This window comes from Nicotiana tabacum, chromosome 2 (assembly GCF_000715075.1).
Source record: "Nicotiana tabacum cultivar K326 chromosome 2, ASM71507v2, whole genome shotgun sequence".
NCBI lineage: Eukaryota > Viridiplantae > Streptophyta > Magnoliopsida > Solanales > Solanaceae > Nicotiana > Nicotiana tabacum.
Genome location: NC_134081.1, coordinates 80,540,331 through 80,558,248, shown reverse-complemented (window position 1 = coordinate 80,558,248; position 17,918 = coordinate 80,540,331).

The window sequence follows — 17,918 nt, the reverse complement described above, 5'->3', positions numbered from 1 at the left end:
AAACACCAACAGAATCCCATCAAATCCAGAAACTACTACTAAATCCCAAAAACTACTACTATACCAAAAACTGCATCAGATATCAGAAATAGACAACCAAAAAAAGCATAAACTGCAAAAACTATACCTCGTAAGCAGACGCGGATGTAGCGTTTTGGCAACGGGTTCAACTGAACTCATAATTTTTGATGCGGAATAAAAATTTGTATGTAAAAATTTATTAAAATTATAAAAATATTAGATATGAACCCATAACTTTAACATTATAATGGGTTCAATGCCAAAAACCTTTAAGTATTTAAATCCTGGATCCGCCTCTGCTCGTAATGTGAGTTTCTGGTTCTCGTTAATCCTAATAACCAGTGTTTTGCCAGAATAATTGACAGAGACCGAAGTGCCAAGGGTATACTTGGAAATTAATTTATCCCGTGATAAATTTATATCGTCAATAAAACATAATATAAATTTAGTACCACATTATATCTCACCTTATCCAACATACCAAACGACCCATTAAGGTATTATTTAGACCTACCTCCAAACATAAGACACCATTTTTGTCATTTTCCCGAATCAGGGTAAAGGAAACATCTGAACAGCACAAGCGAACACAGCAAACTTTGGCTGTCTATGTTAATGCTCTTCCTTTATCATAGATAAAGTATCAATTAACATCTGCACATTATCTCTAGGCAAAGCACTTTAAGTTATGAAACAAGCACCGAAATCCACACTCGTCAGCTCATCTGATAACTAGTTGCAAAGATGTTCAAGAAATTGAATTGTCAATCAGAAAGGTTCAGTTTTAACATTCATCTTCTCTAGGAAAAAGAAAGGCAAATTGCTCAGATCTATTTTGTTTTCAGACACAGAATGGAAGTATTGAAAACAGTGATCTTTGTTATGGTAAATAGAGTACATTTGTTATATTGAATTCATTGACCTCTGCTTCACCAATTTCTATCTCCCTATAAGGTGGTAATGGGACTGAACTTAGAACTAAAGGAAGACAAATCACATTAACTGATGGTAGAATTCAGGAGCTCAATAAAGCCTGTATAGTGTATGAGCTACCGAATTATGCAGAACTAAGAAAGAGGAGTTACTCAAATGAACAAGTGAAACAAACAAGATAAAATATCCCTTAGAAACTATATTTCAGCAATGAACATCTTCAGTCTACTACTTCTGATATTGATAACAAGTCTTCATTGGGATTCCTAAAAGTCACAAAATCCAGAAACAAGTCATCACTGCAAAATACAACACTGCGTATCCCACAAGTGGGGTCTGGGAAGGGTAGGATGTACGCAGCCTTACCCCTACCTCGGAAGGGCAGAGAGACTATTTCCGATATCACTGGCAAAATGAATCCTCAAAATGCCATCAAAGGATTTTTCAAACCCAATTTTTTTTTTCTTCATGAGAAACTAAGATACCATAACATTTGGTATGTGCCACAAGGGTAAGTCCAAAAGTAAAAGTAGTAGTAAGCAGTTACATAGAGAAGTTAGAGTTTCAGGATTACATGAGCAGCTTATCAAAAACTCAATATAAGGCGACGTTCCTCATATCCTGAGGCAGGAAACTACCAGCAGCCTTGGAAATCTCGCTCCTGGAAGACAAACACAGAATTGGTGGAGGATCTTGGGCAACCTAACAATTCCCCAGCCAATTGAAATAAATATTGAGACACACAGTTCATTGAACATCTCTTGCACCTTCTCGTCTTTGATATGATAATGAACTTCTCCAGAACAGTCGCTCTCTTTAACAGAAATTCTGAAAGTTTGAAAAGCTTGTCATTGCCCTGTTTCAAATGATCCGCCAAACACCCAAAGGAATTAGCAATCCTAACATTCTTGAGGTTGGGAAATACAAAGCATGTAATCCAACTCTGCAAAACAATATTATCTCCTTTAGCCAAATATCTTGATTCAATTCGGCACCGAGACTTATAAAAATGCATATTATGCATGTCTATGTTGATTGTCTCAACATAAGGGAAGGCTCGCAAAAGGCCAGCTGCTCCGTACAAATTAAACTTTTCCATCTGCAACTCTAGCATTAGATATTTGCATTTCAATTCTGGAATCAGCACACCTTTGAACTGCAACATGCATAGGACCTCTGTGAACCAACTTGCAATTGTTAGATCGGTTGCACAACTCAACTTTTGAAGATAATCTTGGACGAGAATACTAAAAACTTGATTGATAGTCCCGACAACTATCTTCCTCATCATCAACTTCTTCACCATGATCATCCTGGATGTCTTTGATACATGTAATGTTGAAGGTAAGCTTAGCATTAACCACCGAGGACACATCTACAAGCCTACACTTGAAATCATCAAGACTTCCTGAAATCTCCAAATGCTGAAGATAGGGAGCAACAATTTCCAAGGACTGATCACTTCCATCGTCACCATAATTTATCAATTTCAGTGTCTTCAATTTTGAAGACCTAATTTCCAGGCGTGTAAAACCCTTAAAAAAGTTAAATTCCATAGTTTCCAAAGCAGGACAACCTAACAGTAAGTTCACAATATGGTCATCGGATAACACCATACACTTGAATGTTATGCTCTTTAGTGACTTCCATGATATGACCACACCAGCATCGAAGTAACAAAATCCCAAAACTAATGTTATCAACGACGAACAGGTGTAGAAAAATTCAGGCAATGGACAGGCATCATCCTCAGAATATGACCAAAGCACAACATTTTCCACTTTCTTTTCAACAGCAAAACTAAGCCACCTGATGAGTGCGGACTTCTATTCATTCGGGTCATGGAAGTGGAGCACGAATTCTTTTATTTTAGGAGAAACCGAATGAGCTAATATGTAATTATAGCCAATATTTTGGCTAATGGAGTCCATCTCACATAAGCATAAGTATCTTTGCAAAGTGTAGAATTTGTTGGCAATATTCTTTGGGACCCAAAGATATTGCATTGTGTGTTGGATATTATTTGCACAAGTTGTATCTCTTCTTTTACACCTAAAAGGCCAAAACTTTTTTGCCTATAAAAGGGAGGAGTTTCTCCTCATTTGTAGATACACCAACAAGACTTGTCTTCAATTCTTGTTTCTTCCTTTCTTCCTTTATTAAGAGTGTTTTGTATGAGAGTTAGTGTTGGGAAACACTTGTGTGAACCCTTTCTTTGGAGTGATCTTGTGAGGTTATTCTCTTAGGGTATTTGGGATTAATTAGAGTATTTACTCTAATTTTGTACTCTCTTTTGTACTCTTATTGTTATAGTAAATTGCTCCTCTCCGCTTGTGGACGTAGGTCACTTTGACCGAACCACGTTAAATTTGTATCTTCTTTATCTACTTTAATTGTCGTTGTTATCGACTTCCATTGTCTTTGTTATTGCCATTATACCGTTGTTTGGCTATATTCCGCACTACCCGGGTTTCCGATCATAACAAATTGGTATCAGAGCCGGATCTAACCGGGTTTGTTTCAGTAGCCAATATGACTCTAACAAAGACCTATGTTGAGAAATTTGACCGAAGTGCAAACTTCGGAATGTGGCAATTAAAGATGGAAGCTATCCTAATTCAAGATGGCTTAGACTTGGCGTTGCAAGGAAAGGAGAAGAAGCCGGATAAAATGACGGATGGGGAGTTTGTCGTCATAGACAAAAGGTCAAAAGCAGGTATCATTTTAAATCTCTCAAATGAGGTTTTACGTGAAGTTTCTGTAGAAACCACAACCAAAGGCATGTGGGAAAAATTGAAAACCTTATATATGAAGAGGACGGTGGAAAATAGACTTTACCTGAAGCAGAAACTTTATACAATTCATATGGGTGAAGGTACCTCTATTCTTTCCCATCTTGACACCTTTGATTCCATTCTTATGGATTTGAGTAATATAGATGCTAAAATTAAAGATGAGGATCAAGCCGTGTTACTGCTTTGTTCTCTACCCCATCTTTTAAGCATATAAGAGATACTATGCTTTATGCAAAGGATAATATCTCTTATAAGGATATTAAATCTATCTTAAAATCAAAAGAACAGATAGATAGTGATATTACTGGGGAAACTAATGGAACTCAAGCGGGAGTTGGCTTGTTTGTTAGGGGCAAATCTGACTCCAATTCCAGATACAATAATTTAGAGTGTCGCTATTGTCATAAGAAAGGTCACAATATTTCTGAATGCTATAAACTGAAAAATAAAGAAAAGCATAAAGAAAGAAAAAATGAGCACAAAAATACTGACACCGCTGAAGCTAGTGTAGCAACTGATGAGATTGAGGGAACTATATTTTTAGCAACTGAAACTAGTTTCAGATTAGACAATGAGTGAATTTTAGATTCCGGTTGTTCATATCATATGTGTCCTAGCAGGGACTTGTTTTCTACATATGACTCAGTTGCAGGTGGAGTTGTCCAACTAGGTAACAATGTTACTTGTAACGTTATTGGCAAAGGTACAATTCGGGTCAGAATGCACGATGATGTAGTGAGAACTCTCACCGATGTTAGATATGTTCCTGAGTTGAAGAAAAATCCCATATCTTTAGGCACTTTAGAATCCCTTGGGTGCAAATTCACTAGTGAAGGTGGAGTTTTAAAAAAATTTCAAGATGCTCTTGTGATCATGAAAGCACACAGATCTGGTTCGTTGTATACTTTATTGGGCTCCACTGTTATAGGCCCTATTACAGTTTCGGTATCAGACAACTTGCCTGATTTTGATGGCATTAAATTTTGACATATGCCCATTGGGGCTTTTGCGAAGAAGGTGGAGAAAATTTACTATATCAGCCAAAATTAGGCCAAGGTGGAGATTTGTAATTATGGCCAATATTTTGGCTAATGGAGTCCATCTCACATAAGCATAAGTATATTTGCAAAGTGTAGAATTTGTTGGCAATATTCTTTGGGACCCAAAAATATCACATTGTGTGTTGGACATCATTTGCACAAGTTGTATCTCTTCTTTTACACCTAAGAGGCCAAGACCTTTTTGGCCTATAAAAGGGAAGGCCATTAGTTCATTTTAGATACACCAACAAGAGTTGTCTTCAATTCTTGTTTCTTCCTTTCTTCCTTTATTAAGAGTATTTTGTATGAGAGTTAGTGTTGGGAAGCACTTGTGTGAACCCTTTCTTTGAAGTGATCTTGTGAGGTTATTCTCTTAGGGTATTTGGGATTAATTAGAGTGTTTACTCTAATTTTGTACTCTCTTTTGTACTCTTATTGTTATAGTAAATTGTTTCTCTCCGCTTGTGGACGTAGGCCACTTTGACCGAACCACGTTAAATTTGTGTCTTCTTTATCTACTTTAATTGTCATTGCTATCAACTTCTATTGTCTTTGTTATTGCCATTATACCGGCTATATTCCGCACTACTCGGGTTCCCCATCAAAACATAATACATAGTCAACAAAGGACACGTATTCTTCATTGTAAAGTTGACAATTGAAATAGAAACTATAAAGTGAAGTCCAGAGATAGCGCCACCTTTTCGAGAAAGCATGCGTTATGAATGCCTCCTCTATCGGCATGAGAGAGAGAATGTGATGGAGAAGAGAATCCGGTAACTCACTGATTCGGTCTACAGTTGTTGAATCGTTTGAAGCCATCTTTGGTTAAGGGTTTTGATAATTTTCCGGTGGCCCTCGTTTCACCACAGCCTTCAAATCCAAATAATACTTGAAAAGATGAGATTTTTATAGTATGTCAATGGAAGAAGACATACAACACGGTGGATATGCATAGAGAAATCAAAATCAGTAGGAAATTTGAGCAGTTACCAGTAGCCCAGATTGATTAAGGAAATATCCAGAACAAACTGCTGAAATTGTATTACTCCCGACCGGCGAAGAGGCGTGACCGGAGTTGAGGAAACAGGAAAGTACTACGATTAGTATTTGATGCAATATATACTTTAAATTTGTGAACTAAATATGCTTAGCATTTCGTTCGCATTCTTCCGCTGGTTTTCCCAGGTTCCGTTGAAACACTTTCTGAATTATAAACTTAATTGTACTATAAAAGCAACAAATCAGAGTAGTGCAGCGGAAGTGTAGTGGGAACCTTCATGTCCCAGGATCGAAACCTGTCTCTGGTATGTAGTACAGTGAACTTCCGAATACCATATTTTTATCGCGTGTTTATTCCTTTTTCTATATTGTTATCTCTAAAGTAAAAAAATTTATTCGATATGACAAGAAATATTTATAGTAATTTTACTATAACTTCTAGAAAATATCAATTTTATTTCAGAAAAGTTAAAGAATATATATTCACTCACAGCAAAAATTAGATATTTTCGTTGTCATACTCCCAAGTCCCTTTTTTTGGGCACGAATGAACAACTTATCGTTTATTGCGAAGCAAGTTAAGAATTATAGTGTTTTTTTTCAAGTGAAATAATTCTCCACTACTTTTATCTATGGAGATGATATTCCCCTAGAAAAGAAAAGAACTAAAAGAACGAAGTTTCTCTTTTGTGATTTCTATTTTAATAGATAGAGATTCCGTAATCTAACTTTTCACCTTTAGTACATTCTATGAAAAATAGCTTCCAAAATTCAAATGCTTGTAGTTTTGGAATAAATTGGAAAAAGCCGAAATTGTGAATCATAATATAACTGATAATTTCAAATTTTACCTCCTCCTCTCGAAAAAATGACCTATCTAAAGTTATAGAGTTTGGAATTCGAATCACAATTTCACCTACAAAACTGTATTAAGTTACTAGAAACACTCATAATCCTAAACTTCACAAACAAAGTTTGGTGTGGTTTCTCACTAGGACTCCAAAGGGAGGCATAAAGGAAGTAAATAATAGTGGAGCAGAGAAAGACTTTCTTTTTTCTTCTTTTTTTTCCCTTTAAGTAACTAAAAAGTGGAGGGTGAATTAGCCTTTTAAGGAGAAAAAAATCCCAAAAACTCTCAGTGCATTACACTTTTTTCCACACTACTCAGAACAGAGGAAGTTTGACTAAGGAATTTACACCAATTGTCTTTTTTTCAAGCTTTGGCAATTGTACAAATGCAATCAAGCAAATAGAAACTCCGAACTTGAGGAACTTGCACTTGTGAAGAGGTTTCCGAATAGCTAAGTGGATGTTCATAAGACACAATTTACAACAGATATTGTCGGACTGCGATTAGGTTTCCAATCAAATCACTTGAACCAAGTTTTACAACAACTTGATCAAGAACAGACAGCCCTTAGGATGTGTGTAGTTTTACTAAATGCAGAATGTTGGGACACTGGACTGTAAATGCCTAATAATTTATTAATTTAGAACTTCGGCGGGTATAGTTATACAAAGAACAACAACCTCCGCACCTGCAACAAGAAACAAGATGAAGATATTCAACTAGTGACACCAAACACATGAATCTATTTTGTTGATAGTTGAGCCAGCATCAATGCTCAAGATTTAGACGTGCAAACCTGAAAGTTGCATGTAAATCAGACATAATGCAAGACAGTTTATGTCACAAATCCAGGTAAAGTACAAACAGTTGGTTGGCCTTCTTTGCCCTTACTAATAAGAAATAGTCCTGGAGATATCTCATCTCAAAAGAAAAGATAAGGCCAGAATCTTGAGAAGTAGAGGCAGAAAGGAAAAGCAAACTACTTAATACCATTATGAGCTAATGTTAAAGTAAATCATGACAGCTCCAGATGCATGGAAAAGAAAAACTTTTGACCTTGAGTTTTCAAAAATTTCACTAACCATGAACCAAGCAAAACACTGATAATAGAAAGATCAAGCAATGAAAGAAATAAATTAAAAATTATAAAAGCCAACTAGATATCGAACTTGCTATTTATGATTTATGATTTATCTCCTGCAGTATAAAAAGAACATAAGCCCACAACAAATTCCAGTACAGGAATTGGACCAAATACGAGTAACCCAAGGAGCTTAATAAAGGAGGCCGGAAAAATACAGCACAATATACTTTTCTTTGTTAATTTACGCAGTATAATCATTTAGTTTACATACCCAAAAATCATAAAACCAATGCAGACAAATGGAAGACAGATGACATAAATGGGGTAGATTAAAAACAGGAGTAAAATTAGTTAAATGAACAGAGTGTTGCTAGAATATAACATAAAACAAGCCAGATATGGTTACCTATTAAGTTTCAAACACAGATGATACTTTACCTTTAATGTCTCCTTACAAAAGCAAACAAACTTAAGCTTAATTTACAGCTGCCTAGTTTGATTGTTCTGTAACATTAGTTTGCTGTAACTTGCTTGATATTCCTCTCTTTTTGTCATTTATACGATCTACTTAAGGTATCAAATATATGTTGAAGGCCAATTGGATTGCTAAGGTACATGACAGAGATGAAGCTGGACGAAAATAAACAACCTTGTTAAAGGAGAGAAAACACAAACTGATATTATCAATCTCAGATATCTGAAGATAATATATTTAGCTTCGAAGTTTTCCAATAACATTGTTTTCTTGTCAAACCAATTGAAATTGCCAAACTAAGGACAACATTTCAAGGCCAAAAATTAAATGACCAAGTAACAAACAGTTCAAAGTTATCAGCGTAAGTTTTATTTCTTAGTAGTAGAAAGACTGAGATGATGAAAAACAAATAAAATCTTTAGAAGAAAGGGATATCCAGAGAGGAAGAAAAAGAACAAAACCTTGAAGCGCAGATCAGACAAAATATTGAAGTCCTGCATTTACTTCTTCCGTTGGTATTGCTAAGCATTTTCATGAACTAAACATCTGATATGAGTATATCAAGAATCAACAATGATACACACTTAAGGTCACCAGCGGGATCGAAGTTAAATCCTAAAAGAAATATTGTCAAACACCTATTCCTATATAACACCATTCCACCCAATTTTATTATAGTATACTACTCTATTGTATATACTATGCATTATAAAAATGCACTGGAATCATCATTATGGGCGAAGAATCAGACCAAAGGGAATGAAATACGTAGAGAAGAGGCCGAGGGGGAAGTGATGTAACGACTTAAAATAATGCCAAAAAAGTTACCTCTTCTCCTTGCTCTTTGAATTATCTCCCTGCAAAACTTTTCTGAGAAAGAATGGAACCGATGCCACTGAATTGTTTCTGGTTCTTTTGGCATGAACAATTTTTGAGTCTGGGTTTGACAAACAAGCAATATATGAAAGGCTTTCACTAAATCTCGAATATATAGTTACAAGAGAAGGCCTAAATAAAAGTAATGTTATAGTGGCACTGTCACAGTATCGTTGATTCCTAGGCATTAGAGAAGAATACACAACTTTTTGAACAAAACAAAAAACTAAATCAGAGAAGCATCAGCACTATAGTTTAGTTTGATTTTATTTTCACCTCTTCCCGACTCTTGGAACCTTTCCAGCCATGATGTTCTCAAGGTTTCTAATCCTCATCTCAAGTTTCAGAAGATCAGTCATTTCATATCTTGTGCTCCCTTTCTCATTGTTGTCAATGTTTTCCATCTGCATATTTCCTTCAGTCGTATTTATACCATTTGTAGTTACCTTAGGTGCTTCCACTGAATCATTGCTCATCTGCAAACTCATTTTAGCAGGACTAGTACTCGAAAATTCTGCATATTTGCCACAGCTCCTATTTACATTTGGTACCTCACTTGCAAGTTCTAAACTGTGAGACAAGTTGAGCTTACAGCCACCTTTTTTGCTTAATGGTTCTGGCTCCATTAGAGTCTCCCTTTCTCTGGCAGTTCCATCATTAGAAGCTGAAGAAGATTGGCTTTGGATGCTAGGTAGGGGTTCTTGATTGCCAGGTACAGTAATTTCTTTCTTCAAGAGCCTCCTTTTGCTTAAACATTCTGCAATCGGTAAATTGTCATCATCATCTGATGATTCTACAGTTCTCATTTCACAATCCTGAATATTGTCATCTGTTCTAACCTCATCAGATTTCTGTGCAAATTCACAACATACAGAGGCATTCCTCATTTTATAGCTTTCCCACGACAGTCTTGGTATCCTTTGGTGAGTTCTAGACCGTTGTCTTTTGGTTACATGCTTAACTGCATCTTCAAGTGCAAAATTTTGGTTCTTCCACCACTCCAAGTATCGTTGGGTAACATCTGACTCGAAGAGCCTAGAAGGTACATAGAGTTTGGCATCTTTAATTGGTCTACTATAATTGCTCCAAGCAATTTTTGGGTTATCAGTAGCATGATTCACACAAGCTGGCACATCTTGATCAAATCCAAATTGCATTGATACTCTATGTGGGTTGTACTGTTCTACACAATCCACTCCAACTAGTTTAGAAGCTCGAACAAATCGAGCAAAAATTAAGATTTCCCTTCCCAACTTTGGTCCAACCACCACATATTCCTCCCTTTCCTTGTAAAATTTGTTGATGTCCCAATTCTTCACAGTATCAATAACATAAGGACGCCACAGAAACAATTCTGCTGCAGAATCTACTGCTCTCCTAGGATCCACACAATTTAGTTTTTTCACCTTATGCCATCTAACTACTCTTGGCTCCCCAGAGTAGATGACACTAGGCTTAAGCAGCAAATTGGGAAATCTCTCCCAAGCCCATAACTGAACAAAATGAAGAGGAGCTCTAAGGATAAGATCTGACTCATCTTCTACACACCTAGAACTACTCTGTTCAGGATGCTTAGACGAAGATAAAATCAACTGTTTAAGCAAGTTCAAATCTCTATAAATGCTGGCAAGAACAGCGGGGGCAAGTGCCATTGGAATTCCTTGAGAAAGATAAATAGCAATAGGAAAAAGAGCTTTCTCCACAATAAGGTAACTTTTAGAAGGGATAACATACTTGGACAACCAATGGGTGATAAATGCAACATGCTCCAAATGATCACCTTTTCCTGCAAAATATTCCATCCAGGCATGGTGAGTAACATTCCTTGCTCTAACAGTCTTATGAGCTTCGCAAAGAGTTTTTTCAACTGCAACAGAATCTTTGGCCTTAACAGGTTTCAAGACACAGTGGCCCAAAACAGAGTAACCACCCAAAACTACCATATCCTCCAAAGTAACAGTTGCTTCTCCCCATGGTAAAATGAATGTGTTTGTTTCCAAACACCATCTTTCAGCAAGAGCAATGATCAAATCATTGTGCATACAAATCTTGAACGTGGAAGCTATAATAGCTTCAAAGATTCCAGCTTTCTTCCATATTTCTTGATATAAAGGTTTTAACTTATTGACCCAAGTAGCCCATTCCTTCAAGTGTGAAATTGAAACACCACCCCTGAACTGAACCTTTAGTGAAGTACTCCTTCTCAGTTCTTGAATATTGGGTATTGAAGGGTGAAATGGGAACTTTTCAGCAGAGGGTAGTGTTGGTTTCAGAAAATGGGCAACTCTAAAAATGGGTATTACTTGTTTTTCATCAATGGGTGAAACCATGAGCTCTTCTCTTTCTTCCATGATTAATGCATCTTCTGATAAATCCACCATTTTTTTCAGTAACAAGAAATAGTTGTGTTGTATTCCTGCCAATTTTTGTTGCACCTGGTCTATTAGCACAAAATGCTATTTATAGGTAAAGAGTCGGTAGCTGCACTAACAACACTTTACAGAAACATGCCAAAAGAAAAAAAGAAAAAAGAAAAAATAGGAAGGGACGCAGCTGCCACATTTTCATAACAAAAAAGTGTAAAGTTTTTAAAATATTGAATTTCTTTTGACTTTTGGTGTCATATCTTTTCCGTATCTTTTAATAGTACTGTAATATTTAACTTAATAGTATCTTTTCCGTTCTTATCAAATATTCAGTCCGTTTCGATGTGAATTTATTTTTTTTTGTGCAAAAAAGAATGATCTATTTTTTTATTTGAAAATAATTTATTTTTATATAATGATTTATAGCAATACAAAATATACGTGCCTTATTTTACATCATAAATTCAAAAGTCTCTCTCTTTTCTTAAACATTGTTTCCAGTCAAATGAGTTCACATAAATTGAAACGGAAGAATTATGTTACGGTAGTACTTAGTACTAACAAAAGGTAACCAGTAAAATTCCCTTTTTTCCCGTCTACTTAATTTATTACGTATCTCAAGCAACTAATGGGGGCAAAACAAATTCTATTCTAGTATTCTTTGGTTCACCTCGTTTCATAATTTGTGTATTTATTATTATTATTATTATTATTATTATTATTATTATTTTGTATTCCCGTAATGATTTAAGTGTTGAAGTTATTTAGGGAGTGTTTGGTTCGAAGAAAATATATTTGTCGAAAAATGTTTTCCACTTTTTTCATGTTTGGTTGACTTAAATGTTTTGGAAAATGTTTTTCTCATTTTCCTTTAATTGGAAGAAAATATTTTCCAAAATACTTTTTCAACATTCCCCACCGTATTCCCCATACCCACCAACCCACCCCCATACCCCCACAAAAAAAGATAAGTGATAAAATCACTCATTTTTCATGAAAATATTTTCTAGAAAAATATTTTCCTTCATACCAAACACACCCTTAGTGTTTCAATATTAAAAATTTGCATAATCTTTCATGGTTATTATAGTGAAATTGAAAAATAGTACTCCCAAGAATCCATCACATCTTTATCTTTTTATCTTCACAAAACTTTTTTTTTTTTTGGTCTCCTCAATAATTTATCCTTCTCATGTCTCATCATATCTCTATCACATTTTTGTTCCCAAGACTCGCTTTCTTTTCTCAAGAGTGCTTTATTTCAACATAACACTTTGTATAACATTTATATCACAAGAAGATGAAAAAGTTATTTCATTATCCTCTAATCTTAGTATATTAGTCAATAATAATTATATTAAAGAAAGAGCTTCCCACGAAGATGAAATGCCTTTCATCAAGTGGTTTATCCTTTCTATATATTTTTTCTTGATGAAATGCTTAATGCGTCCTTTTACTCACCATTTTAGATGAAATATTGCTCCTGAGTTAATGTAGTACAAAGGACAAACCACTTTATAAGAATTTATTGCTTAGGGATCAAAGAGAGGCTTCAAAATATCATCGTTCACTATGTGTGATATTTAGTTAATTAGCTCAAGTCCAATTTTCAATCACTACTATTTCTTACATCGTTTCTTATGGCTTTGTTGATTCTTGCACTTTTTGTTCCTTGTTAGTTTATTTACTGGATATGTATAGGGAGTTTGAGATTTCAATTGCTTGAGAAAGAAAGGAGAGAAACAAAATATATTTTTTTACCCACTTTGATCCATTTTTAGCTATTATTTAAAAAAATAGCATCATTTATTGTTTATTTTTTGAAGAGCACTTTTCTTTTTCATTATTAGCATATTATAAAAATTAAGCCCAACATTCATCTTCTTCACTCTATTTTTTAAACGGCAAAGGGGCAAATATACCTCTCTACTTTCGAAAATGGTTTAAGAATACCCATCGTTATACTATTGGGTTATCTATACCCCTGCAGTCATACTTTGGGTTCAAATATACCCCTCATTTAAACGGAGGGACACTTGTCATCGTCCTGTTGGCCACTTCTAAATATCTCCTAATTAATTAAAAAGACTCATTAATCATACCTGAAAAGCAAATTTTTAAAGCAATTATTTTTTGTAAAAACTAGAAAAAACTGAAATTATTTTTACTAAAAACTGGGGAAAAAATAAAAATATTTTTTTTTCAGTTTTTGCAAAAAAATGCTTTAGAAAAAACTGAAAAATATTTTCTAAAACAATGTTTTTGAAAAAACTGGAAAAAAAAACTAAAAATTAATTTTCTAAAGAAAATATTTTTGTAAAAACTGAAAAAACAATTATTTTTTTCAGTTTTTAGTTAAAAATATTTCAGTTTTTTTTAGTTTTTAATTGCTTTAGAAAATTATTTTTCAGTTTTTACAAAAATATTGTTTTAGAAAATATTTTTCAGTTTTTTTAAAGCAGTTTTTTGTAAAAACTGGAAAACAAAATATTTTCGTTTTTTTCAATTTTTAGTAAAAATATTTTTTTAGTTTTTTCCAGTTTTTACAAAATAAAAATTATTTTTCGGGTATGAATAATGAGTTTTTTTTAATTAATTAGGAGATATTTAGAATTGACCAACAGGACGATGACACGTGTCCCTCCGTTTAAATGAGGGGTATATTTGAACCCAAAGTATGACTGCAGGGGTATAGATAGCCCAATAGTATAATGAGGGGTATTCGTAGACCATTTTCGAAAGTAGATGGGTATATTTGGCTCTTTGCCCTTTTTTAAAATATGATGCATATGTGAATGCCATCTAAATTCAAGATGTATTGATTTATACGTCTTTTATACTTTGTATATCAAGTACTCCTATCACTTTAATTCAAAATGTATTTTATGTATATAATTTTTGTATATTTATTTGTGAAGTGCTATCTTATTTTAAGATATATTTTTAATGTATATTTCAAATATATTTTATATGTCAAGTGCCATTTTAATTCAAGACGTATTTTTTATATATATGTTTTTTGTATACTTATATGCCATCTTAGTTAAATTTAAGATATAGTTTTTATGTATATTTTACATGTCTAAGTGTCATCTTAATTGAAGATGTATTTTTTATGTATATTTTTTGTATATTTTATATGTGTTAATTCAATATATATTTTTTTTATATACGCTTTGTATATATATTTTTTATATATACGTTTTGTATATATTAACATATATTATTATCGAAGTAAGATCTTTATGTTAAGAAAGGAAGAAAGAAGGAAGAGAAAAACTTAAGAAAGATAATTAAAAAGAAAACGAATGGAACAAATTTAGAAAATATATTGGCTTCGGTAGAAAATAAAAATAAGAAGATGAAGAAAAAGAAGGAAAGCTAATAGATAAAGAGAAAAAAAAAAGCATAATTTTTGTACAAAGAATTATTAACTTTCTATTCAAATTGCTTATGTTTAAAGATTAATAATTAATATTCTTATTTTAATAGAACTGTGTGCTACAAATATAAATATTTTCCTGCCACAACTGTAATATTAAATTTTATGCTACAAATTTGTTATATTTCTTTTAAATTGTGGCAGTTATGTAAAGTTTCCAAGAAAATATATATCTTTGTTAAGAATCAATACACATTATTGATAATGTTCAGTCCATGGGCTCATGTATTATGTTTTAAATTTAACTGTGGTTTAGTTTAACATTAAAGAATGATTACTGTTTAAAGCTAGGTTTAATTAATGAATAACTCTCGGAATTTGTCTTAACGGCTAAAAAGACAATCTAAACAAATAAAGAAAGAAAGTATCACGCTTAGAGCTAATGAATTAAAGTGAGAGGAACCAAATAGTTCTCTCTATTATTACTATTCGCATCTCACTATCGGGGGGTCGTTTGGTTTATGGGTATAAGAGACTATAATCTTGAAATGCAATTTGGGATTAGCTTGTTCTATAATGAGTGGGATTTTTTAATTCGGGATTAACAATCTTGAAATGTTTATACCACAATTGTGGTACTTCCCACAACTCCGAATAACACTCCAGAGATCATTAATCGCATGATTAAACACCAAAATAACATATTTGCCCTTCTCCAAATCCTTCTCCCTAAGTGTTTCAGAAAAAAGCTAAGGTTAATATTGAAAATAAAAATTTATCTCGCTTTATCTTGTTTAAATCAAACACATATTTTATACCATATATATTTATTTTTAGTAGGACAAACAAGATTAAACACATGTTTATACCATATATATTTTATTTTTAGTACGACCAATCAAACATTTTCAATAAAGTATATTACTGCAAATAATTTTGCCATTATTAATTTTAGTATTGTAATTTCATCATTATTAATGTCAGAATAGCTTGTCCACCGACCAAACGAGCCTGAGGGTTTCAATAAAATTATTATGAGGACAAAATGACCACACACAAAAAAAAAAAAAAAAAGATAGTTCTGCGCTTTGGTCAATCGGTTGGTCCTTGCACCTTGCTCTTTGTATTTTTTTTTAATTCTTTTATTTGGAAAAGAAAGGAACAGATATACCACTGAAATGTTTCTGGTTCTTTTGGTCTGTACGTTTTGTACTATTTTCAGCTAAAAATTCTATTTATAGGCAACTGCATTTTCAACACTTTCCTGAATATTTGCCTAGTTTTCAAATTATGTATCTCATTCGTTAATTTGTTCGAGTTCATATTCCTTGTTTGAAAATTCAGTCCCTTAATTACATGAGTTTTGGAGTTATTTAGCATTTAATTAATGTTAAAGTTGCATGATCCTTCACGGCCATATAGTGACTGGTGAGGTTAAAAATTACTAGTAGTTCATATTCTTTGCTAGTAAATTTATTTCTTAAAATCTCTTGCATCTTTCATTACATGTCCATCATATTTTCGTCATTCTCAATATTTATCATTCACTATATCTAAGAACCCCTTCCATCTCTCATCTCACATCCTCCGCCACGTATCTATCACATTTTGTCTTCTTAATATTTACTAGTGTTAGAATTTGAAAGTCTATTTTTGAGTGTACTTACTTATCTTTTGTTTTTTTTAATTAGTTCATAGTATAAATATCCTAACATTAACTTTATCCCCTCTTTTCATACGTCAATAATATAATATTTATTTTAATTGTAATTTTGAATCATCAAAAGTATAAAGAGATAAGCCTAATTAAATTATAATTTTAAATTCATAAAAAGTATAAAGAGATAAGTCTTCTATTAGTTTTTTAAAAAAATTACAAATATTTTTAATAATTATTTTCTTAAAATATTATCTTTATAATTTCCTATTTTTCAATAGGGTATTATGAGTTCTATTTATTAACTAAAATTTTCTATATGAGAAATTTAATTAATATATACATTTTTACCTTATCACTTGGAATATTTTTAGGATTATTCCTTTATGACTTTTTATTTATTATGATTTCAGTTATATCTATATCACAGTATATGTATGATTTTCTCATCATAATTTTAATTATAAGTCTTATATTTTTAATATAATCCATGAAATTTATATTTTGTTCTTTTATTTTGTTCTTTGATTATCTAATTATATTATTAATTACTTAATATTATTAAATTGTCATATGAATTTTTAGTACTTACCAGTTTAATATAATACAATGAATATATGTGACGACCCGTCCGGTCGTCTTGAGAGTTATAGCTCCGATCCCCTATTAATTATTTTTTTCCATATCTAATTCTGCTATTGTGACTTGCCGGGAGGGTTCGTTTTGGTTTTGGAGTATTTTGGGACACTTAGTCCCTAAATGGAGGTTTAAGCCTTAGGATTTGGACCGCAATTGGAACTGTATGAAGACGACTCTGGAATGGAGTTCCGTCAGTTCCGTTAGCTCCGTTAGGTGATTTTGGACTTAGAGGCGTGTCCGGATAGTGTTTTGGAGGTCTGTAGCTCATTTAGGCTTGAAATGGCAAAAATTAAAGTTTTGAAGATTTTGACCTGTAGTAAAATTTTTGATATCGGGGTCGGATCCCAATTTCGGAAGTTGGAGTAGGTCCGTAGGATTGAATATGACTTGTGTGCAAAATTTGGAGTCAACCGCACGTGGTTTGGTTGGTTTCGGTATCGGTTTGAATCGGAGGATGATAAGTGATTTTAGCATTATTTGATATGGTTTGAGGGCACTACTAAGTCTGTATGGTATTTTAGGACTGGTTGATATGTTTGGTTGAGGTCCCGGGGGCCTCGGGTGTATTTCGAATGCTTAACGAATTGAGTTTGGGACTTATGCAATTGTTGAAGCTGTTGCACCTGGTGTAATCGCACCTGCGCACTTTGGGCCGTAGGTGCGGCGCTGCAGAAGTTGCCATGGAGCCGCATAAGTGATTTTGGCCCTGTCAAGCTGGGGCCGCAGGTGCGGCGATAGATCCGCAGAAGCGGAAGAGGAGCGTAGGTGCGGCCCCGTAGATACGGCCCTTATTCGCAG